Below are 25,805 nucleotides of genomic sequence, written 5' to 3' on the forward strand. Positions count from 1 at the left end.
TCTGTCCTCTGCAGTGGTACAGTCACATCGGATGACCACCAGTTCCTTCCTACGGGCCAGCTGCACCAGTAGGACAGTCAGCCTTGCAGAGTAAGTGACAGTTTCAGGAAGCTTCCTGTGAGGACTGTTGAAATGAGCCAGTGCAGAGCCAACCTCCTTTCCACCTATCTCTTGGAAGTGAGAATGTCCTCTTTGGGTTCTACTTTGCAATTCTGTACATCTGGATAGTCTAAAGATTGCATGGTGGGGAGATCCTACTCATCCCAGGAGCTGAGGACCTACAGAGTGAAGATTCCTTTAACAGGTCAGTTCAATGTTAGGAACCTAAAGTTCCAGGACCTTGAGGTCCAGGTTCCAGGACCTTGAGGTCAAGAATATTCTTTAATTGAATCACATGATTCGATGTGAGAGGAGCTTGAAGGGAAGGTATAATTATTTAGCTCTCCAATTAATCATAAATGTTTACCTAGGGCCACAGAACTCCCAGACCTCCTCATGGAGGCTCAGTAAGCCCCTTGTGATCCAGATTCTCCGGCAAGGCCTCAGCCAGCCCAAGATTCAGCCTCCTTCTTTGGGCAAATGACTGCCAAGTCCCGTCTCCAGGTAGCCTTCATCCTGACAGCCCTGAAAGCTTGTTTGACATTCTGCTCTGGGTAGGTAGCCATCTGGCCCTACTGCAGTCAACCTACCCACCAACAAGAGTCTCTTCCATCCAGCCATTGCCTACAGCCTGACCTCTCTGTGCCATTTGTGACTCTACCCTCTTCCCATTGCAATGTCCTTACTTTTCACTTTTGTTTCCACTCTCACATCTTCGAAGATTACATTCATTAGAAGAGAAGTCAGACTGAGGAATTAGGAGTATGCCCTGGCTGGGTACATTTTATGTGCTGTGGAGGAGGTAGAGGATGAGCAGAATAGGGGCCAGGCTGGTGCTTAGAAAAGGATGACACTGGGCAAGCCACCTGGCTTCTTTGAGGCCTGGTTCATGCACCTGTAAATAGTGGATGCCTCACTCACGGGGTGCTTGTGAGGACCTGATGTCACAAGTGACGAATCAGACAAGGAGATAAATGAACCTGAGGATCCAAGCATCCAATTTATCTTTGCCTCTCTGGGTTGTAAACAGGAGATGTTCAGGATTGCAGGTCCGCATTTCTGTGTCTGTTTTGGGGTCCCTTACGTGACCAAGAACATGGAGAATGCTAACATTTGTTCAGCACACTGGAGTCACCCAGGTACCTGGGCTGTGCTCGGCTGCTCGAGGGTTGAGGGGATCAGTATCTCCACAGGCCTGTGATGCTTTTGAGATGTGTCATAGTTAGGAACTCAGTCTCACAATTCATGAGAGACCTGCCAACTTCCCTGGTGGTACCCATTCTTATCAGGATCCATTCTTATCATTCTTAATCACACAGAAGTTTGTGTGTATCGGGGGATTTTTTTGGTGGTGATGTCTGGTTGTTTTATGAGCCTTCCTTTATCTGGACTGTGAATAATCAACTGATGAATCCTTATCCCTGTTCTCATTCTTCAGCAAACATTTCCAGGGGATGCTCTACTTGGTGCTTTAGGGTAAGAAAGATGGATAGAGCACCTGAAAACGAACACACACACACACACACACACACACACACACACACACACACAGAACCCAACTGTCAGAGTACCGGCTGCCTCTGGACTCTGGAAAGTTCCTTTGGAAACTTACCTGTGCTGCATCTCCACCTGGGACTATGCTTGAGACGGCCTCAGCTCCCTGTATAACAACACCCTGGGACAGAGTTGAGGTGGCCTAGTGTCATCACTGGGGGGTGTGCCTGGGCCTGGGAAGAGGAAGTGGGGAAGTGAGCCAGGCCTGCTCTAGAAGTCCCTTGTCAGTCTGCCTTCCCCGGTCCCAGGGTCTTAGCTAATCTCATTTTCCAGGCTTCACCGCTATCTAAGCTCTTCTTTGGACGGTGCTGTGTTGTTCTCGAATTACCTTACTTCCTTTTGTCCTCATAGGAACATGGGATGTAGATATTATTTTTATTTTCTCCATAATTAATGGAGGGAACCAAGAGTCCTCTGAGAAACTGGTCAGCTTTTTCTGGAAAGTGATAGGCTGGGGACATAAGGCCAGGCCGTTGTCACACTGTCATCCACATCTCTCTAGGGACATTCACCCCTGCACAAGTTTTGCCACAGGTGTCTTCTGTTTGCAAAGAACAAGAGAAAGTTCCTTCTACTGCTGAGGAGTGTTCCTCGGGAGTTTGTGGGAGCAGGAGCCCAGGGGGCTGTAAGTCTCCAGGACTGGAGCAGCACTGTCCAGGAGGACTGCAGCTCAGCAAAGCGAGGAGACACCTTGATCCGCTGGTGGTGGATGTGCCAGTCATCACGACTCACTCTCCAGTTCGGCTAACTTAGACTTTCAGTGTGCTCTGGATGGAATGACTGGATATAACATCAACTTAAGAGTTTTAAAAAAATGTAGAATCTCGTGATGTCTTTTTTTCTATTCTTTTAATGGTTATTTATTTTTGAGAGAGAAAGCACAGTGGGGGAGGGGCAGAGAGAGAGAGAAAGAGAGAGAGAGACAGAATCCAAAGCAGGCTCCAGGCTCCAAGCTGTCAGTGCAGAGCCCGATACAGGACTCGAACTCATGAACTGTGATATGATGACCTGAATTGAAGTCGGATGCTTAACCATCTGAGCCACTCAGGCACCCTTCATGATGTCTTTTAGTAGCACCCCTCTTGACCCACATTTATAAAGTAAGCCATTTTATAAAGTGAGATCCTTGCACAGTTTTTCACCTGTGACTTTGAACGGCTTATATCAAACTTGAAATCCAAGCATACGTGTCCAATCCTTTTCGCCACAGAGTTGTTTGCCTATTAAAATATGCATTTGTGTGGGCAGACACTGAAAGTCCAGGTAAGCCAACTAATGACACAATATTTATATCTCTTTTTAGTCCTCTGAAGGGGTCTTTTCCCTCTTGGACTTGATCAGCAAACTCATGTCTCATGAGTGGTAGGAACATGAAAAAAACAGGAGGTACAGCCAACTTTGAGTCAAACACCAGGATTCTAGACTTCAGGCTAATCACTTTTTTTCTTTTTTTATATATAAATTTTTTTTTAATTTTTTTAACGTTTTTATTTATTTTTGAGACAGAAAGAGACAGAGCATGAATGGGGGAGGGGCAGAGAGAGAGAGGGAGACACAGAATCGGAAGCAGGCTCCAGGCTCTGAGCCATCAGCCCAGAGCCTGACGCGGGGCTCGAACTCACAGACTGTGAGATCATGACCTGAGCCGAAGTCGGACGCTTAACCGACTGAGCCACCCAGGCGCCCCTATATAAATTTTTTTAAGTTTATTTATTTATTCTGAGAGTGAAAGCCTGAGTGGGGGAGGGGCAGAGAGAGAAGGAGAGAGAGAGAGGGGGAGAGAGAATCCCAAGCAGGCTCCACACTGTCAGCATGACACCTGACGTGGGGTTTGAACTCATGAACCATGAGATCATGACCTGAGCCCAAGTCAGATGCTTAACTGATTGAGCCACCCAAGAGCCCCTCACTTTTTTCTGAGCCTCAGTTTCCTCATCTATCAAGCAAGGTTGTAATAATGATACCACACAAGGGTAGCATTTGGAAGTGCTTTATAGATAGAGACGTGTGATTCAAATCTTATCTTTCAGTCTATATGCATTTTTATACCAAGGACAAGGATCTACATTTACTTGCCTTATGAGATTAAAACAATATAGAATAAAAATTTTACATACCTCTACTTCAGATACACAATGTACAGTCTATAGATTTCTTTGTTGTCATTTTATTACTGCAAAGTTCAAAGCCCCGCCCTTGGTGTCTATCATACTCCCAAGTCTGTAGCTGGTTAGTCAGGTGGTTAGGACACAGCACCGATTAGCACATAAGAGCAGACCAGTGAGGTAGACCATTGGGGAATCTAGCCCAGTGTTTTCTATTCTGTGAAGATTGCTTCCATTCCAATCAAGGCCAGCATTTGGATCATCTATCTCTTCATTAACCTCAGTCCTGTGGTTAGTGAATCTGTCGTGGATTCATTCCCTGTGCATGCAAGTTAGCTTCATACTATTCCATGGCCAAGGGTCGCACCCAGAGCCTCTGCCAGCTGTTTCCACATGTCTGCTATTGGTTGGGAAAAGGTTGGCGGGAGACTATGTGTGATGCATGCAACTCTGTCCTCACTAATGGAAAAATATGTTCAGATGGTCTGAGGCATCTCTGTTTTGTCTGAGGACAATCCCTTACATGGACAACTGTGTACTAGGTGCCTAATGCTATTTATCCTCTCAGGGAGCAGAATTACCAGGAGTGCAGGCTAGCTAACAAGAATAGATGATTGAATGCAGTGCTTTATTCACTGTCGGGGGAAAGTAATAGGCATTGAGATCAGCGGCTGCCATTCTTACAAAGAAAAGCAAGAGCAAGGGACTGGGGCCCTGAAAAGATGGTCAAATAGGAGCGACTCTCAGGCACAAGGACATTCAGGGGCTTTTCTGCAGCCACACGTGGCAGTTCTCACCCTGGGGTTCTTTTTTTTTTTTTTTTAATTTTTTTTTTTTTAACGTTTATTTATTTTTGAGACAGAGAGAGACACAGCATGAACGGGGGAGGGGCAGAGAGAGAGGGAGACACAGAATCGGAAGCAAGCTCCAGGCTCTGAGCCATCAGCCCAGAGCCCGACGCGGGGCTCGAACTCGTGGACCGCAAGATCGTGACCTGAGCTGAAGTCGGACGCTTAACCGACTGAGCCACCCAGGCGCCCCATCACCCTGGGGTTCTTTAAGTATGCCTGTGACCAGTGTTTTCATCACTAAGATGTAGATGGAGAAAGCAAGCATAGTTAAGTTAGGTGATCTATTCAGCCCAGCAAAATCATGGCAGATTGAAGGACGCCTGTGGATCCTTTGCTCCATTTAGTCAGAGACTTGACAGGGTTGGAGGTGGAGGTGGATGGGTGGAGATCCGTAGTAGCTGAGATTGAGGCTTGCTCTTTCTCGTGTTCTCACCAAAAGGGTGTGTGGTTATTGAACATATTGATGGAGACCCCTACTGGCTGGGACACTTATTGGCGTCCCACAAAGTCCCCAGGGAGAGTCCTTGAGGCTACTCTTCAGCTCCCTCTGCACAGGCTGTGGAGCTGCTGATGGACTCGTGGGTCTCCACACCCCATGCCACCCCCAGGAGGTCTTGACACCAAAAGGGATGCCCTGGGAAGGGCTGCCAGAATTTCCTGTGCTGCTGGGGCAGGAATCCAAAGGTCACAGACTCTGCAAAAGCACCGCCTTTGTTGCTCAGTGGAAGGCCCAGACCACAGGGGTCCGAGTTAATTGGCCACCCTGGGGAAACAACTCTATTGAAGTTGGACATAACAGGATAAAGGAGAAGTGACTGAACTGATTAGGAATGGGCTAAACTGAAGCGCTAAGCTGTCCCAAATCCTTCGTGGAAGGAAGCAGGATGTAAATAATAAATCATAAATAAATAAAATGCAAGAGCTAAATAAAGGCCCTTTAAATATGCCACCCCTCACAGCTGCTAGTGTTGCAAAGTGGCCACAGAGTGGAATTGGCCAGTAAGGATGACTGTGGGCTCTCACTCCTTGTCCCGGGGGCTGGATTCAGCTTCAGATACTTTTCATCCAAAACCTGTTTATCCAAACCCTATATAGCAGTGATGATGAGTAAAATGATAGACTGGGGTCCGAAGTAATGAATCAAGGCAACTAAGCCAATTTTTCAGTCTAGCTGGAATTTTAGGGATTAAAGATTTTCATCAAATTATCTTCAGATACAGTGTGAACCTCCATATCTCATGAAGCACCATCAGATAAGTACGCACACTCACACCATAGATATGTATATATACCCTTATAGACATATACACACACATATGTATATAACTGAAAGGCAGAATATATAGTATATATAATATAGAAGTATATATATACTTTAAAATATATAAAAATATATAAAATCTGTACTTTATATATAATATATATTTTACATATATTTATACTTTATATATAAATATATATTTAAATACATATACTTTACATATAAATATAAAATAATAAAAATATTTGTATATGTTATGTATGAATATAATAAAAATATAAACTATATTTACATATATATGTTTTAAAGTATAGGTGCTTATATAATACATACTTATATATACTTCTATAATATATATTCCGCCTTTCAGTTTTTCTCTGTTTGGTCAAAAGCACCACTACTTTTTCTTTTCTGTTCTGTTTACAGCAGTGTTACTGCATCTTATGAGGGAGTTTATCCAATAGTCTATAAGATAAAAATTGAGCAGACAAAATTACCCTTGAGCGCCTTAGAAAGGCATCAGGTTAGAGACTAACCTACAGTTCCTCCCTAGGGCCAACCTGATTGGTTTCTTCCCCTCCCGCATGAGAATAGATCATTAGCTGTTTCTTTGGTTGAGCCTCAACTGAGATTCAGAGAAGCTCCCTGGGTCCATCTCCAGTCAAGCATGTTCCCTCCTCCCCCGGCAAGCGTAGCAGATGCCTGGGTGCCCTGTGAGGCAGCTGCTATCCATGGACCCTCCCACTTCCCCGATCAGTGCAGTCAGAAGCCAACTGCAAGCTGTTTGTTCCCAAACCTGTTTACACCAGTTGTACTTTTTCCATTTAAGACATGTAACTAAATATTATGTAAACACATGATATATGAGTGTGAAAAGGAGAGGTGTTCCTATGAAGCTACACCGTTGTCTTGGAAAGACTTGTCAGTGATGAACAGAAATTATGGGCAACTTAAGTATAAACAAGATAACACTAAAAGATTGTGGGGAAAGTCATAAAAATCTAGGCGGACTCTGCAGTCAGATTGCTTTTCAGCTGTCTTTGGATTTTGTATCTTCTTTAAAGAAACTGGAACCTGAAAATCATAACAGATTTCTGGTTTATACAGGAAATTGGGAAATTCCAGACAGTGGACCCATCTTCAAAGACAAGGCATTGCTCCTGTACCGAATCCGTGAATGAGTGCACACTCATTTATATATCTGTGAACATAGTGCTCACTTTGGCAGCACATGTACTAAAATTGGAATGATGCAGAGAAGATCAGCATGTCTACTGTGCAAGGATGACACATAAATATCTGTGAATATATAATAAATATCAATGAATATATACATACATATAATGAGAGTATCATTTTTATGATTCCATGCTTTAACCAGTTTTTTAGACTATCAACCCAGTCATGTTGAATTGGAGAATTTCTCTTGTGGCTGTGGTTTGCTGTGTAAAATACACCCATCCACTAAGCATGTCAAGATGCTTCTCTTATGCAGATTACAAGAGAACTGAGCCAGGCTTGGGTGAAAGCAGCTAAGGGACATCTCCCTTAGCATGTTCATCAAGGGCCCTTGTAACAGGGGGACACTGTAGGCAATACTGTTTACACAAGCTCTCTGACTGCATTCACTAACTTTCTCCCACCCTCTTTCTCTCACCTCCTCTCTTTTTCTCTCTACATCCCTCTGCTCTCTCCCTAACCAATGTAGTCTCCCTAACGAAGAAGAAGTCTACATTCTTCTAATGGAGAAACCATTTGGAGTTGAACAACAGTATTTTTCAAAGTACTTGTTTTCAAGAAAGATCGTCTTTGGCTTAAAAAGATTTGAAGTATTTATTTATGTGAACCCAGCACACACACACACACACACACACACACACACACACACGGAGAGAGAGAATTCCTTTAAATAATGAGATCATGAGGTTTATTAATAGGTGAATTAATTAGATAGTTGAGGAATATACCTATTTCTCATGAAGTGAGATCAGGATATAATGCAAGAAATCTTATCTGAGATGTCCTAAAATCCAATGTGATTTAAGGTTATTTTCTACCCTCTTTGGTCTAAAACGTTTTGGAAAGACCTTCCACTGTCTCTGTGCTCTGTCTAGACCCTATATCAGAGTACAAACAACTGCAGGAAAAACGTAAGAATGCCTGTAGATACTGGACATGCTAACAGAGGTATCTGAGAGCCCTCAGGAAGAATAATATTTTACCATGAGGTGGTTGTTGTCTTTAGCAACAACAGCTGTATGAATGTGCTTTAATTTTATGCTAACGTGGAATGCTTAAAATCATAAAACAGGTATGATTATTGGGTTCCTATTCACCCAGGGAATGCAGATCCCAAAGATAAGTGTGCCAGAACATGAACTTCGTGGGAAAGCATGAATCTACCTACCTCCAACACATAAGAGACCGTCCTTCATTTCAGTAATAGCTCTTAGGGGGTTAATTTTGATTGTGAGGGTATTTTATTCTAGCACATAAACCAGATGCTTCTCTCAAGTTAGTGGGGAACAACTGATGGCTGCCAGATTAACTAGAAAGGAAATGTTTCTCTCTGCAGTTCTGGGCAATAATGCAATTTAATGGCATTTCACCTGGGTGGACTTTTAAGATGGATGTATTTGTCTTTTGCCTCTCAGGGCATAGGTCCAAATTTGGAGCAGATGGTGGAAAAGATGGATGGCCACAGAGATCTCCAGGTGAAATTGGTTGGATGTCCGCAATCCTCATTAATTCCTGGTTGACCATCATCCATCTCGATCTCTCTGACCCTACGTAATGAACTCTGATTTCCGAGGATTTTCTGGGTCTAGAATTACCAAAATGTGCTGACTAAAATCTGAACAGATTGAAAGAAGAACTCGCCTGATATTTCAGGCTTTTGGAAGAAAGGGGATGTCTCAACCCCCTTTCTGGTCTCAATAAGAAATCTTGTTGTTCTGACTTTGAGCTAGTGGGTTTCTTTCCTGGTAACGAGACACAACTGGGCAGGGTATGGACTCTCAAGCTCAGGGAGTGAGTTTAAGAGACAGATTTTTTCCACTGTTGTTCAGGTAAAAGAGAGACTTTTTTTAAAAATTATTTTTAGTTTGTTTATTTTAAGAGAGAGAGAGAGAGCATGCAAGCAGGGGAGGGGCAGAGAGAGGGAGAGAAAGAGAATTCCAATCTGTATCGCCAGTGCAGAGCCCATCGCAGGGCTCAAACCCACGAACCATGAGATCGTGACCCAAGCTGAAACCAGGAGTCGGACGCCCAACTGACTGAGCCACCCAGACGCCCCAGAGTTTTTTGGTTCTTAGATTAAGTCTGACGAGGGACTCATCCCTCATGACCAAGCAAGACTGACAATGATCACCCAAGCTGTGGAATGAGGTATGAGAAGAAGCAGATGATTGTGGGGAAAACCCCAGAAGCATTGTTCTAGTCTATGGAGGTAAAGAGGGGACCCCCAAGATCAATGGAAAGAGGGGCCCATGGAAAGTACTAGAATCAGCAATGCTTTGTGGATTTAATTAGCACAATGCCTATGTGAACTTCTTGATCGACGGCCTAATATTCTCATTCACTTCCACGTTAGGGTAGGTTTATTGCCATAGTTGTTTTTGCTCATACTGAAGACTCTCCTGCTAACCAATTTGTATTACTGTTATTTTTTATTGCATTGTATTCACCCCCATTCTGAGCCAGATGCCTTCCATTTACAAACATGGTCAGAGAGACTTAACTAAGAGGACAAATGATCCCCATTTAAGATGAGAATTTTTTCATGTGTGACTGATAGGGTGATCAGGTGATAGGGTGCCCTTTGGTTATCATAGACCTAGAGATACATATGTGCCCCCACATGTTGGAGGAAGGGAACATACCAGCAAACAAAATCTGACAAATCGCAGATGCTTAAGACCATAGAAGAAAATGCCCAGGAGATGTGCACTTAGTTTTAAGAAAAGCTAAGTAAGTGTGACGTTTTCGATGGGCCTTTTTTTCACTTGAACAGAATGACAATATTTTACTAGTCAACCAAGACATAAATCAAGATTTAAACCAACTACTCACCTTTCATGCTAAGCCTAACCTCAGTAGTTATTAAAAATAAATGGGATTTAAATAGATGTAGAAGCACCTATTTTATTTCCAATTTCACGCTCTTGTATTTTGCACTGCGGTTTTAGATCTGTTTGTGAAGGCTGATTGGGGCAAAAACAGCCCTGAGAGACAGCTGGGAAGGGAACAGGCTTTCAAGTCCATGACAAAGTCCTAGGCTCTGGGTTCAGCTGTTACCAACTCACCAAGTGACCTCAGCCCAATTTCCTCACCTTGACAGTGAAAACAATAACGCTGTCTTTTAATGGGATGCAGTGGTATCTACGATTGGCACCATTGGTGGCTTTGGGCTGAGTCTGAGAGGAGGTGTAACTCTCCTGTCTTCCTCGGGGACTATAAGCCAGGGATCCAGGTCCAGGGAAGGCAATGGCTTTATTTTCTCCCTACTCTACACAGCAGTTACAGTGTCCAGTTACCCCACATCATTCTGACTAGTGTCAAGGAGAGGCACACGCCCTTCCCCCACATCCTGACATTCTACTGGATTACCAGCTCTCTCTCTGTTGTATTCTTCCTGCTCACCTGGGCAAAGTCTCCAGAGGCCCCTCTCTTTGCTGTCACCTGCTGTGTGTTTCACTAATAACTGACTTCCAGGTGAACAGTAATGCTTCATTCACAACTGTTCTCACACGCCATTACTTTGCTTTCTTGAGAATGTTTACTAAGTTCTTACCATGGGCAGGCACTGTGCTTACACTTTGCTGTGTCATCGTCTTGTGAACATGAGAGAACTGTGAGTAAGAGGTGACGAGCATACCCCAGCCTGGGCAGCTGTCCCGTGGGGGGCCTGCCTCCGGAGCCCAGGGACCCCTCCCCCACCTCTGAGTCTTCATGCCTGCCTTGTGCATTTGTCTTCCAACTGTTTGCTCTCCACCTGGTCCATCCTGCAGGCCACCACCACACGTGTCTCCTCATATTGCCATTCTGACATTTTCTCCTCCTCCTAACCTGCCCATTGTGTTGCACACCAGCCCTCCAAAAGCTGAGCTCGTCTGTTTTCCCCAAACCAGTTCTCAGCTGCCACCAAAATGTGCTGTTTGCTAGTTCCCAGATACACTTGAATGTCTGCACATTATCCCTCGTCCCCTCATCTCCATCTCCCAACGTCCAACCTTCCTTAAGGGCTAAGCATACATTCAGAGCCCATGATGCCTTCCATGACTGGCCCGACCGGAGATCATTTCTCTCCCCTCTGCGTTGTGGTTCTTACTGTATCATCACTCAGGTGGCAAGGCGTGTGGGGCCTGGCTGGGTATTATTGCTTTCTGTTGTCAAGATCTCTAGAAGGATCTTGTCCTTACAGGTGAGGGCGCCACAAAGAAGTTAGTGGCAGTGCTGGGGCCTTAGCCCCGTTTCCCGAAATCCCAGACTGGTGGTCTTTTTCTACCATAGCTTTTTACCTTCTGTCCTTCCTTGGAGGACAAGGACGCCACCCTGTCTATATTCAAAGTTTATGTGGCATCCAGGGTAGAATCTTGTGTCTAGGGGATATTCAATAAGTAGTTATTGAAAGAAAGCAAAGGAAGGAAGATAGGAAAGGAAAAAAGACACTAACCCTTACATGGCACTTTTGTTTTAACTTAATCCCCTTTCCAGTCTACTCCCTTGAAATCCCTGTGAAATAGGTCGTTATTCTCCACCACATTTTACAGGTGAGGAGACTGAGGCAAGAGAGGCTAAGTAACTTGCCCAAGGCCACAGCTGGTAAGTGACAGGGTGAGGACCTGAACCCAAGGAGTCTGGCTCCTGAGCGTGAGCTCTTCTTCTGCCCTGTTCTGCTACAGGATCATGAAGGACAGACAGACAGGGAAAGACAGAAGGATGAGCCTCAAATCAGTGCTCAAGACAACAGAGCAGAGGACATTTAGATTAGCCTGCCATATTTGTCTTCTTTCCACTGAGAAGAAGCACCACTGATAAGTCAGAGCAGTGGCTGGGCTACAGAGTTTGTTGCTACTGCCTGGATCTGTTAGAAATTGATTGCTGTGAAACTCCCTGAACACAGTGCACCCAGACTGCCTGCCTCATATTCTAGTTGCTAGAGGAGGCTTAGCCAAGGGACTGTTAAATAGCTCACATGATCCCGACCCAGAGTCCCTTATCAAGGGGGGAGGTTGCCACTTTCTCCCCAGATGCTCCCTTCAGCACACGTGCTTTCCATGGAACGCTCCCTTCAAGGGAACAGTCACAGACTTGAAATCACCATGACTAGGAATGAGTAGCAAATGTGTCAAGTGTGGCTGAATCAAGCTGATAAAGAATATTGAATGGGGGCTTTTATCCTTAGAAGCATGACTCTTAATGTGGTTGGTTTTTAACCAGGCTCCCAGTAGCTATTAGCATTTCTGCTCACGATAGTGCCCCTCTCCCTTACACACAGAAAAATCTATCTTAAATGTATTGTGAACTTTAGAGCACATCAGTGGAAGTGACCTATCATTCAGGAGCATGGAAGGATGACTTTGTCAGCATGGAGAGAACACTTTGCACCCAGAATCCTAGAGTGAACGCAATACCTACTCCAGCTTTGATGAATCACAGCTGAATCATGTTTAAGTGTGTGCTTCATTTTGAGGGATTCCCTTCTTCCTCCTCCTCCCTCCTCCCCACCCCTCCAGGGTGAAAGGCATTGCTCTTCCTGTGCAAAACCATTGTTTACACCCGAGACCACTAAAATGCTTTTGTGGCAATGTTGTGAACGCATCAGGTGTTTGTTGTGGCCCAACTAAGACAACTTTATAGGTTAATGAAAAATGATTTATCTTTCTTCTAAGCAGAACATTGAGTTCACTCTCTGCCTCTTTGACTCCAAGCAAATCTGTCTGGCCCCTTCCCTTGCCCCCCTCCCACATCTGCACCACCCTCTTGTATATCTCATGGTATGTTTTAATGACTGCAGGCCTGTATGTTCCTAGTAATTAAGAACTCTGAGCAGCGTGAACGTGGGTTACAGTTCATCTGGTTTCTTGGAAGGACTGTGTGTGCGAGGTAGTTTTTCACCTGAAAGCCTAAACCAAAGAGAGAGTCCAGGAAGCAAAGAATGAATGGACCAGGTGACTTGCTTTTCTTAGCTCCTGGGAGACCGAAGGCATTGCTGTTACAGTGGACAGAGCCCAGACCGACCCTGAATGCAGCAGATCTGGGTTCACGCTTCTGTGTTGTGTTTCACCAGCTTGTGACCTTGACCAGATGAGTTAGCTTTTCTGAATCTTGGTTCCCATCAGTGATATGAGGGTGAGAAGGCCTGGCCTGCAGGATTATTGAAAGGATTGCAAACGCTGGATGTAAAGTGCCTGGCACTGGCATGCAACCATTTCTTTTCTCGTAATGTTTATTCATTTTTGAGACAGACAGACAGAGCATGAAGGAGGTGGGGAGGGGCAGAGAGAGAGGGAGACACAGAATCTGAAGCAGGCTCCAGGCTCTGAGCTGTCAGCTCAGAGCCCAAGGCGGGGCTTGAGCTCAGGAGCCATGAGATCATGACCTGAGCCAAAGTTGGACACTTAACAGACTGAGCCACCCAGGCATCCCTGCAATCATTGATAGTAGTTTTTGTTATTATTTCTGCTGTTGTCCTCACCGTCATTGCCACTGCCTCTGCAAGTAGCTCTTGTATACGGCAAGAACCAAGGGGAACTTGAGTTCTGTTGCTTCTCATGCACACAGGACACAGCTTTATCCTTCCAGGCTACCTGCTTTCCTTACCACAGCAGCTAAAATTGCTCCAAAAACCCTAAAAGTAAATATAAAAACTGCAACCACATAGGGGTAAGAATAAAGAATGACGTTTTTCCTCACTCCAGCAGGGATCCCTTGCTGAGTGGGTACCTTTTTCCTTCCTTGTTTACTTCCTTCTGCCCACGAATATTGACAGGTACCCACTGCACATGTGCAGGGCTCAGAGGTGAGCCATAGGGGCCAGAGTTTAATCACACGTGGATTTTGTCCTTGAAAAGTTCATCATCTCCCAGAAAAGAGGTAGGACCATAAGAGAGACACTACTAAAGGGCTGTGGAGTTTGGGAGGAGAGAGGTTTTATGAACAAGGCAGCCTAGCATCACGAAGAACATAAATTTGGGGGTTGGACCATTGGGTTCAAACCTTGGCCTTGCTACTTCCTCGTTTGGGCTACTTGAGCAGGCTTGGTCACATCTCTGTCTCTCTGCTTCCTCATCTTTAAAATGAGTATAATAGTATCTACCTCTCAGGGTTGTTGTAAGGATTCAGTGAGATGTGTAAGGTGCTTAAAATAGGTATGGATTTACCCTTCAAACGAAAGTGGGCAAAATGGCCTTTCTAGATGGAGGAGAAACATGAGACAAGGCAGAGTCTGCCCTGAGGTATAGGGTTGGAGAAGGTGAGAAAGGGGGAGCAGCAGCTTGAGATGAGATTATGGATGCTCTTGAGTGGCAGGCTAGGAACCTTGGACTTTACTGAAAACGTGAAATGTAATCCGTCCTCTGGAGTTCCATGGTCAGTGTGTGTGAAGCCAGAATCTGAACCTGTCTCAGGGTACGTCTCTACATTTCAGTTGCAGCGAACCTGGCAGTGAACCAGATGCCAGTGGGCATGAAGTCGAAAGTTGGATTAACAGGGCTCAACACATCGGCCTGAATTGATACGTCAGGGAAGATGTGCAGCCGAGCCCCAGCAGGAAGCGAAACCGTGGAGCAGAGGGAGGGGAGGTGTCCTGGCATGGGGGGAGGGGACAGGAAATGTCATACCGTTACCCCATCCACTGCTTCCTTTTTACATTACAGATTTTTTTCTTTAGGGGATCGTCAGCTGTTTTGTTTTTGTTTTTGTGTGCTGTTTTGTTTCTTTTGAGCCTTGGGTTGCATGCAGTCATGTTGCTGTCTGTGCTGGGGTGGTGGGGAGGTGGGGATGAGTAAAGCTGACCTCAGGAGACTTTGTTTTCAGTGATCGACACATGTCACACTTTGTCAGGATGCGGAGGGTGTTGCCTTCTGCCTCCCCCTCTGTGCACCGATGGCAGGTTTCTGTAGGATCTCAGAAAGGGCTGCACGGGGTTCACAGAGCCACTGAGAGGATGCCCTCTTATCTTGGGATGTGTCTTTAAATGAAAAATTGGAAGGTCAGAATGCCTTAGGTTTGATTTACTTTCGACTTTAGCTATGACAAGGCTATCTTCAATTTTAAAAATAATCATCCAAGTTATTATGAGAGAATAATCTTGTTTTTAAGTCTTTAACTTAATTTATTGCTTTTAAGTGTTATGGGGACGTAGGGCAGTTCCCACATGGAAGTCATTTAAAATTCATTGTGGAACAAAGTAGTATACGGTAAATCTATGTATGTACCAAGTCAAGATCAATTACCATAAAACGTCTGTGTGTAGCATGGGAACGGGGAAATGATACAGTGCAACTCTAACGTGATCTGTTGCTCTGGAACCCACCATGCATCTCCCCACACAAGTAACTGGGAACGAGTTACCACCGTGTCAACACTTGGAAGCATGACCTTCTGGTCCAGGCCGCATTTCTCCTGCAGTAGAGGCTCACCCAAAGAGATCTTGAATGATCTCCAGAGAGGTGCCTGGGCCCTCTCTCAAGGGTTCCTTGTGAGCTAGGGAGATAGATGAGCACATTCATAAATGATGGGAGGTATCTGTTGATTTAGGCTTTAAAGGCATTTTTGTTTTCATCCTCCTCCAGTGTCTCTTTATTAGAGCATTATATTGCAGTCTTGGAAATTATTAGTTACCCGTCATATCCCTGCTGAAGAGTGGAGTTCGCCCCCAGCTGTCTGATAGCCAAGCCACACCAACTTCAATGGGAACTGCACATGCTTGTCCAGAGGCAGAATTTGGCTTTTAAACTTAGGCCTAAGGGGCCTGTTTAATATATTATGTAAGAAAGAGTGAGGTCATATAAACAGTCGTGGCTCCTACCTTGAACCAAAAGTCGTCCTTATTTGGTGCTTCCAAAGTTAGAAAACAATACAGGCAGTAGAAGCTCTCTCGGGATCAGTGAAGAAATAATGGCTGCCTTGTTCTAGACCAGGGGTTTTGTGACAGTGTCAGCAAAGCAGGCTGCCTGCTGCTTTTAGCACTTGAGGTTTGGACTGGTTTCATTTACCCCCTCAGTCTGCTTAGAAGGAACATTCTGGAAGTCCACTGAATCCCCACCTGCTGTCAGGATGCCCAGGCATCATCGGGGGTAGGGGGTCTGCCATGGGACCCTGGGCCTTGGGTTCCGAGGTGAGGGTCAGGAGCGCTGCAGCCCCTGGGAGGGAGCCCCACAGCCCCGCCGCTCTGCAGGACCCCTCGGCAGCGGAGTCTAAGAAGACATAGCGTTACGCTTCTCTTGGATCATCATTTTGGCTGAGCTAAAGGTAGATCATATTTCAGCCTTAAATAACTGTCTTCTGTCTGTGTAAACAGTCACGGCCATTAGTCTTAAACTTCAAACCTCAGCCCATGGATCTGGATTGGTTTCTTTTTCTGAGCCATAACTCTGGAGGCCACTCTTCCCTGCTCTCTGAAGCGTCTGCTGCCTCTATCTGAGCATGAAGCCTACTCTATGAGTCGTAAAAAAAAAAAAAAAAAAAAAAAAAAAAAAAAAAAACCATGCTGGGACACACATAATTAAAGGGGGAAGGGAATGAAGAAAATTCATTCACTTCTCCTTCCTGGGACCTAACTCCCTTTTAGGATCCCGCTTGCATCCAACGAGAAATGCCAAAAGATTAAAGCATGGCGTTCTCATTCTTCTCCATGGGAAGAAGAGGTTATGCAAAGGAGGCCTATGTCCCTGCAGAGTGGGCGAGAAGCCTGGCAAGAGGTTTGTCTCATTTAAGAAGTAAATACATTCAGTGGAAGCAAAGATGTTGCCAAGTAAATGTATTCCATTTTTAGGGAGAGAAGGGCAGGAGTTTTGCTGCTCCTTTATGTTGCTTTTAGATACACATTTCTGCGTGAGGTTGTCTAAAAAAGTAAGAACGCAACAGCAGCTTGTTTAAAACTTGACCTCTTCAGCACGCCCAAGGATTTGAGAAACAAAAGAAAGCAGTGGGTAATTGATTCTGTTCTCCAAAGGCCCATCTTGACACTGAACGGATCCTGGCTTGGTTTCTACCATACAGGTGTTTAGTCTCTGCCAGCAGGAGGACACAGATGGAGTCTACCTTTCTGCAGAAGTCTTTAAATGTCAAAAACACGAGGAGGAAATCCATTGACACTTCTGTCACCGTGACAGTGCAGTATATCCCTTAACGTTGATAGTAGCCATGCCCCAAATGACACTCAAATCAGCAGGATGGGGAGAATTTTAAAAGAAGGCAGAGCATCCATTACCATGGAAAGCAGTTCATTTTATAGCCAGGAAGCCACAGAATCTTCTGAAATTTTTTTGCTTGAGGGCTAGACGTTAAACTTTTTCCTTAGCCACATGTTAGGTCTGACTAAGCAACAGTGTAAGAGCACGAGAATCCATGCTTTCGCAGTGGAAAGCTCCAGATCCTTAGTTTGTTACTAAATGTAAAATTTAGGAACTCTGTGATTTAGTCAAAATGAATGCTTCTGTAGCAATTCAATGGAGTTGTCATATCAAATTAAATTTTAGGAAGTTCTGTCTGATAGGGATATTCACCAATCCGGATCCCAACACGGTGTATGCTTGCTGCATGTATGAAAGTGAGGCTAGTCACCCTATGATCTAAATGAGGTCACCTTAATTGGCCTGTTTGAATGCTTCTATGAGGACATTAGAACCCCAGTGAACAAGCAAGTAGCCTGTTAGGAGGCAGATCTCATGGCAGAGATTCCTCGCTTGCAAGGTTTAGAAAATTGAGTCCTTTAGTAAGTATCTTGCACAGGCACAAACCTTAACTAAATATAGAGGGCTAAAAGAGAATCCTTCCATGGGAGGGCTCCCTTAAATTAGCTCAGTTCATCTATTCATCTGTGTGTGCTGACTCGTGCCTAAACATTGGAGGCCAAATCCAAAAAAAGAAAAGGCAAGCCTGTGGCTCAGTCCTAGGAAAAATGTAGAACAACTGAGTATAATCCTGAACAGGGGAGCCAATGAGAAGCGCAGCAGGCTCGTGCTGGAAAGAGGTGTGCCAGCTCCTCGTAATCACCCTCCCTAATTAACTTCACAGTGTGGCTTTGCAAGTGCCTGTGGCATATTCAGATTTCTCCATGTATCGTGATTCTTCCGTTTTCAAGTCATTTCATGATCCAGGTTTCAAACTTCAGATAAAATCAGAAGAGATGTTAGCCAATGATGCTTTCAGTATTTCCCCCTTACCAGACTTCCCAAAATATACTCAGATATTTTTTAATAGATGACGGCGTTCTAGGCCTTCCTCTCTTGAATATGGGAACGACTCTCAAGGAAGAAGAGGGCTAAAGAGATTTGGAGTCCGATTTCCATAACTAGAATGGCACAAGGGAACATGACAGAATGTGGGAGTCCCCACATTCTCAGTGTAGAGCCCTGCGTAATGCATTCCGCTCCCTGCTGAAGCCAGCGATCCATTTGGACAGTTAGGGTTGTTGCAGCTGCATGTGAAACACACACTTGCTCTGCCTGAATTCTAGCCACGCCTTTCCCTCCCTTTGTTGTTGTCTCCTTGTGACTCCCATTTCACTATGGAAGTCGGCTAGGGGAAGACACCTGAAGAAGAGACAGTCAGGACAAGAGAAGATGCTTGGAAGTGGTCCAAAGGTAGCGCCCCATGTGTTCAAGTGGCTGTGGCATTGTCCTTGAAAAGCTGTGATTGATCCTAGCTAGCAGTGTTACCACACTGTGCGGTGGTTGAGCCACCAATCTGGTCATGGTGTTAGAAGCCTAATAATTGGATGGATCTATGCTTTTTGCTCTTTGGAGAAATGAATTTTATGAATGTTTCTATTTAAGGAGAACAAAACAATAACACACACACACACACACACACAAAAAAAAACCACCCAATTCCTATTACCCTAACTCCTCCTCGCACATAGTATTCTAATGCGGTTTATTCCTGAAACTGACTCATTCAGCTTTTCTCCTGGAAGTTGTCAGTATGTACGCCTGGTTAATGGAGAAAATCAGCGCAGTGCCCAGGCACAATGCCATGACTCATTCCTGGCATTTCAGGGGCTTTGTAATGGAAATCATAGTTCCAAGCTACAGTTCTTACCAAGTAGATATGTGAATATTAATGAAACAGAGCAAGTCTCCACAACTCCTGCCTAACCCTCACCAGAGATTCAGTGTTTGCTCATGAAGTGAAGGTTTCTCTTCATAACCCACGCATGCTGGAATACCACAATATTGTTTCAATTAGTCTTTTAACGCACAGTAAAATATTTGGCTTTGGCGAAAGGAGGAAATTCTCTCATAAGTTGGAACTATTTGGTTAAAAGGGCATTTTTGTCTGCTGAATTAGTCTCCTGGGGTTTACACTAGCATCTGAATGCTTTTTAAAAAGTCTCCAATGACCTGCAGCCAATTCTCGCCCATTCATTCTGTCTCTCTGTCGACCTACCCGTCTATAATTGTGGGTATATGTGTGTGTGTGCGCGCGTGTGTGTGTCGTATGCGTGCATGTATATATATAGACACCACACACACATGCGCGCATGTGGTCTACTGAGAGAGCATAGAAAATTGAAACCCTGAATAATCCCAACCTTTTAATTTACCCTCTGCTTGACCCAACCTTGTCCCCAAACTTCTTTCAAGTAACATTCCCCTTTTCTTTGTGCTATGTAAGACTTAAAAGTAGTAAAATAGCCAAGAAATAGATAGCAGGAAGAAGTGGGGGAAGTAAGGAAGATATTTCAAGTGCTTATTTTTTATTGACTTGAGTTTGAATTTTGTGTCTGACAGACCGGTAGGCCTTTGTGGAAACACAGATGAGCCAGTTTCCCATCACTTTTGGAGACTGGGATAGAAGGTCAAATATCTAAAGTTGGTTTTTGGTGATTCTTACGTATCTACAGTCCTTTGGATCAGGAATATTTTGGAGCTGCTAATTGGAAAGTAGACATTGAGGAGATATTTTCAGCAAAAGAAAAGAATGAGCAATATAGCTGATAACTCAGCTACTTTATTCTGATCCTGTCTTCTCTAACAATAGCTCCCTGCTCCGTGCTCTTAAAACACAAGTGCTAATATTATGAGAAACGAGTTATATGAAAAACAGTCTAATCTTTTCAAAAAGTGCTAAAAATACCAATCTGCAACCAAGAATGTTTCAGCTCTCTTCCCTTTCCAGATGATGCAAGATTCTAGGCAAAGACTGGATTTCAGAGGATGCCCCCAAGGCGTGGGCATGAGTGGGGGTTGTAGCCTATAGGAGTAAAGATCTTTAGACAAGGACATTCAAAGTGACTTCCTTAGCATTACAGTAGCGCTGAGTCTTTAGATGCACAAGCCATTGTTTTCCTGGTCATTCTTTGGAAGTGGCTGGTGATGGAAGGTATTATAATTTATTTTTTTTCTTATGAGGAAACTGAGGTACAGGAGATTCCATTCCAGACTTCGAACCTAGTGCTATGTCCCTGAGGCCCTGTCTGCACTTGAGAGACCGTTTTTGCCTTGCTCGATTCTACACAGTAACTCTTCCATTGCTTGTCCTTACCAGACCAAGCTTTCAGAATGTCCGAAGGGAAGTACTTCTGTGTGACAGCCTTCAAGATTTGTCTGGAGAAGACAGGAGGGGATGATGACCTGGAGGACTTGGAGGCAAAATGGTGGTGGTGATGGGAGGACAGGTGCATGTGTGTCCAGAGAAAACGGAACATGTGTGTTCAAAGTCCCACTGGGGCGACACTCCTTATCCTCTGGTCACAGATGGCAAATGCCAGTACTCTACCACCATTGATTGCTGTATCTGTTGGGAGATCTCACACACGTGTCTGAGGTCACTGTGTCTTTCTTCACACAACAATGTTTTTTAAAAAAAAATTGTTTAATGTTTGTTTTTGGGAGAGTGAGAGCGCACGCAAGCAGGGGAGGGGCAGAGAGAGAGGGAGACACAGGATCCGAAGCAGGCTCCAGGCTCTGAGCTGTCAGCGCAGAGCCCGACGCGGGGCTGGAACTCAAGAACTGTGAGATCATGACCTGAGCCCAAGTCAGCTTAACTGGACTGAGCCACTCAGGCGCCCCCCACGGCCGTCTTTTCTTAGGCTTCATGTGGTTGTAGGACAAGAACTATTGGAATGAACAGTAACCGTGTTGGTCTTAATACAACCGCCACATTTACTGTTTGGAAAAAAAATTACTTCTCAGAAAATAAAAATTAATAAGACAATGCATGGCAAATTGGGCCTTAGTAGCTGCCACTCACTTTTTTTAGTGCATCTGCTGTAGAGTTGCATCTTGCCAATGTGGTGTCATTTTCAGGACTGTGACCGAGACTTGGATTGTGTATGTCTCTGGACTGTGAACAGAGATAATGTGTAGGGTTGTAATGTGGGTATTGAGGCCTTTTTAGTGTCTGATTACTTTATGACATGGTTGTTTCAAGGGAGAACTAACTTAAGTTACTTAAATTTAGCCACATTTGTTAACTATCCTTTTCTAAAAATTGAAAAGTAACTTTAGTTAAAATAAGATCCAGAAGTCTCTGTTTCGAAACAGCGCATTCTTCAGTTTATAATGCTAAGGGCTGAAAAATCCTTAAAGTAGCCAGCATCACTGAGACCTAACAAAGCAGTTCATATTTCTACTTTTTTTTTTTTTTTTCAGAAGCTGGTTGCCATGTAGAGTAGAAGAAACCTCGCGCTTTTAATCTTTTCAATTGACATTGCCAGTGAGAGTGTTGTTATTGTTAGATAATCATAATGGTATGTTCCGGAGACTCTTCTCCCCTCACCCGACACACCCAATTCACTCACACCCGGCCAGCAGAGCCAGAGACAGAAGAATAAAGTAACATCTTATTTGCTTTCAGAATTTGATTCTCTGTTCCTCTGGAGACATGCTGGGATTTGCTCTTAAACTATTGTTATTTTCCTAATGTCCATCTAGGTTTCGATTCATTTGTAAGAAGAACCAAGAACACAGATGAGCTGGTCAGGCTGCACCCTGAAATAAGGTGGTTTCTAGGGGGCTGTTGAGTGCTGCTGGCAACAATTGCCAGTGACACACACACCATATCCGGGTCCCTGACTTAACCAGCACACATCCCATTGAAGGCTCGGCTCGTGAGTCTGACATTCCCCGATTCCTGGTAACCCTGTTGACATTAATACTTACTAATCATAGTTATATTTGAAGCATTTACTTTCGTTCCCGCAAGTATTTAAGATGGAGTTTCTCAGCACGTAATCGAGTTCCCAAGATGGGCCCGTATGCTGGCTGTGGCTGCCTTCTTAAAAAGATAAATAAAAAAGATAATGCAATGGAGAATGAACATGTGCCAGATGAAAGCATAAAAGGAAATAGACTAAGACCGAATTCCCACTCTACTAACAATATAGGCCAGCCTTGTTCTTCAGGCATTCACTGACTTGTGTGAAGCACTCTGCTACCTCATATGTGGGCCTGCTGGGAAGGAAGGAAATGAACGAACAAGGAAAAACCCTTGTTTTCAGCATTGCTGGCTACCTGGATAACCAACCCCAGGTTCTCCACAGCTGGCACATTATTTTCTTCCATATGCTGCTGTCAGAGGTGGGCCCTCTTGGGGAAACTGTATACCCAGCCAGCACCCTGCCTGGCTCTCGAGGGACGGAAGTGTTCACTGATGCTCTGGCCCTCATGGGCTTAGGCTCCAGGACACTGAGGGACAGCTGTCCTCTCTCAGAGTCACATAGTCATTTCTTTCTTTTTGTTTTTTAATGTTTCTTTTTGAGAGAGAGCGAGGGAGGGGCAGAGAGGGAGACACAGACTCTGAAGCAGGCTCCAGGCTCTGAGCTGTCAGCACAGAGCCCGACATGGGGCTCGAACCCACGGACTGCAAGATGATGGCCTGAGCCGAAGTCAGATGCTCAACCGACTGGGGCACCCGGGCTCTATGACCCCACATAGTCATTTCCTTTCTGGGTACCCCTGATGGGGGGGATGGAGTGGTAGGTGGATGGCATCTGATTCCAGGAAGTCTTAGAGGATTGGTCTAAAACCCAGGCACAAGTAATCGTACGACAGGACAGAGTGTGAGGCACAGGACCATGCCAGGGCTCAGAGGGAGTCAGGGAAACCCCCATTTCTGCTTGGGAAGACCCACATGGGTAGTGGTGATGCCTGAGCCCATCAGTCACATGCGATTCCAACAAACGGGCTTGTTTGGAGACAGAAGAGTGCTGGAGGGAGGCTGAGCATGAGGCTGGGAATCCAGAATGACCTCTTCTCTGTCAGATTCAGAAACTTCCATGATTCTGCAATTGAGAATTGCTTCTCAGACTGATTTATTCATACCTCGGAGCCCACCACACACACAAACTCATCTTCTTCCCAACAGAGCTCCAAAAACATTCATCTAGCTACATACTTTTAAAGAAAATTTAGATTACTTCTTACAGATTGCCTGTCTTATGGAGGCGGATGAGAAGTTGGCCTGTGAGTGTTTTTGAAAGGATTGTTTAAGTGATCGTTTGAGCCAAAAAGAAATCACCTTTTTATTATTCAAGGCAAAAGGCTCTTTCAAGCCAGCTGATTGAAGTGTAAAATTGCCCACACAGGAGAATTGGGGAAGCAAATCTTCAGGTACAGCCAGGTGAGCACAGTCTTTTAGTGAGTGGTGGATGCATTAGATTTTCTGTATGGAATCCCCGAGGCCAGTAGACTTACCAAAAAGGAATTGTTTAAAATCTTGTCATTTCAAACTCCAGGCAAAATATTGGCAAAGAAAAGAGTTTTCCAAAGTCAACCCATCATTGGCTCAGATATTAATAGAAAATCAGGAGTCAAAAAAAGTCAGAAGATAGAGATTTTAAGTCAGGCCTGGTTTTAATTTATATGTGGTTATTCTAACCAGTCAGACAAGCATACCCCACCCCACCCCCACCCCCATCCCAACCAATACCTTGTCCCAGGCGTAAATTATTCACCCGTTAGAGATGAATTAACCTTTTTTTAAGGGTTCCACCTTAAGGGTCATTAATTTAGCAAATTAACTGACATTCCTAGAAAAGCTCCATGGCTTGTGTCTGTAAATATTTACCCAGTTAGCGACACTTCAGACGGCACCCCCAAATCGCTGGTCCACTTCCAAAGGGTGAGCAGTTTACTTTCAGGAAATGGATTACTCACTTGTGGAATCAGACCAACACCCAGGCTGCTCAGTTTCAACGTACTTTAAAATGCAAAAGGGAGCTTTCCCACCTCAAACTTTCAAAGCTTTTCCAGAAGAACCCAGAGGGGCCAGTGTACCGAGCCCAGCGAGACTGGTTCAGCCCGCATGTTTGAACACCATGATGGTGGCTACAGCCTGGTGGTGGGTGGCTGCTAAGAGACGTCCCCGAGTGCCTGGAGAGAGACGCCTCCCGGGCCCACCCTGTCTCCATTTGCCAAACACCTACGGGAAACGAGGGAAATCTGTGGAAAGGCCGGAGTGTGCTCAGCTGAGACTCAGCCCCACTCCACGCCCCCCTCTAGTTGCCTCGGATGGTTTCAGTTCTCAGCTGCAGCTGCCCACAGCTGTCTGGGAGGTGGATCTGGGCCTGGGGAGGCAGTAGGGGGTGGGGGTGGAATATGGAAGGTTTTTGAACCTGGCCCTTTTTGCCCAGCTAGCCAAAATAGGCCGTCAGGAGGCTCACCCTGTGAAGCTTTCGTTTGGGGGTTAAGCGGGGTACCTCAGAGGGAGACCCTGGGCAGCAAGGGGCTTGCACAGTCTGCTGTTCAGTTCTGGATGCCAGGTTTTCAGAGAGATACCGAGTAAACCCAGAGGAGTGTGGCCAGGAAGCTGTAAGGGTCTAGACTTTGCTCATAGAAATCATATTATCTAAAGATTATTAGAAGGAACGGGGGATTTTGAGGTTGAAAAAGAAAATTTAGGGAGATAGCTATCCTGTGAAAGGGGGAATAGATTTTTTTTTTAATTTTAATTGCAATAAAATGTACATAACATTTGCCGTTTGATCATTTTTAAATGTACAGTCCTGTTATACTAATTATATGCCCCGTGTGGTGCTACTTTCACTGCTCTGCATTTCCAAAACCTTTTCATCATCCCAAACAGAAACTCTTCACACATTAAACAATAGCTGCCCCCCCTCCCCTCAGCCCCAGGTGACCACGATTCTACTTTTTGTCTCTCTGAATTTGCCTACTCTAGGTACTCCTATAAGAGGAATCATATTCTGTTTGTTCTTTAGTGCCTGGCTTCCTTTATTTCACTTAATGTTTTCAGTTTTTATCCATGTTGCAGCATGTATCAGAATTTTGCTCCTTTTAAAGGCTGAATAGTATTTCATTGTATGTATATACCAGACTTTGTTTATCCGTTCATCTGTTGGTGGACATTTGGGTTGCTTTTGGTTATTGTGAATAAGGCTGCTATGAATGGGTGTACAAGTATCTCTAGATTTCTTCTTTGCGGGTTTCAGAAAAATTGACCTTTGTTAAAGGGGAAGAAGTTGCAGAGAGGCCAATTATGGCTTTAATAATCCTAGCCCCTTTGATGGTAAAAGTGGGCTCCCCATGGCTAGGAAGGAGCTCAGCCTTGGTGAACATCACAGAAGAATCATGGGGTGGGACCCCCACAAATAGTAAAGGAAAGGGAATCTTTGAGGGCCCTTCCGATCTCCAGAATTCTGTGATTCTCAGGCATATGGAGTGCACATCCTAAGGGAACCATCTGGAAAAAAAAGTGGTATCTGACCAACTTTCCCCTGAGGAGAAAAAGGGCAAGTGTGAT

General features: G+C 44.7%; 1 protein-coding gene and 1 non-coding gene across 4 annotated transcripts in view; both read left to right on the forward strand.

Annotated features, from left to right (window-relative positions):
- The window catches only part of SAMD4A (sterile alpha motif domain containing 4A), a 214,434-nt gene that overhangs the window by 84,583 nt on the left and 104,046 nt on the right, over positions 1 to 25,805 (forward strand). The window lies entirely within an intron of this gene.
- LOC128773160 (U6 spliceosomal RNA) lies at positions 7,083 to 7,190 on the forward strand. Its single transcript, XR_008417441.1, has one exon. It is a non-coding gene; the product is annotated as a U6 spliceosomal RNA (small nuclear RNA).

This window comes from Panthera pardus, unplaced genomic scaffold, assembly GCF_024362965.1.
Source record: "Panthera pardus isolate Hobbes unplaced genomic scaffold, ASM2436296v1 HiC_scaffold_24, whole genome shotgun sequence".
Taxonomy (NCBI): domain Eukaryota; kingdom Metazoa; phylum Chordata; class Mammalia; order Carnivora; family Felidae; genus Panthera; species Panthera pardus.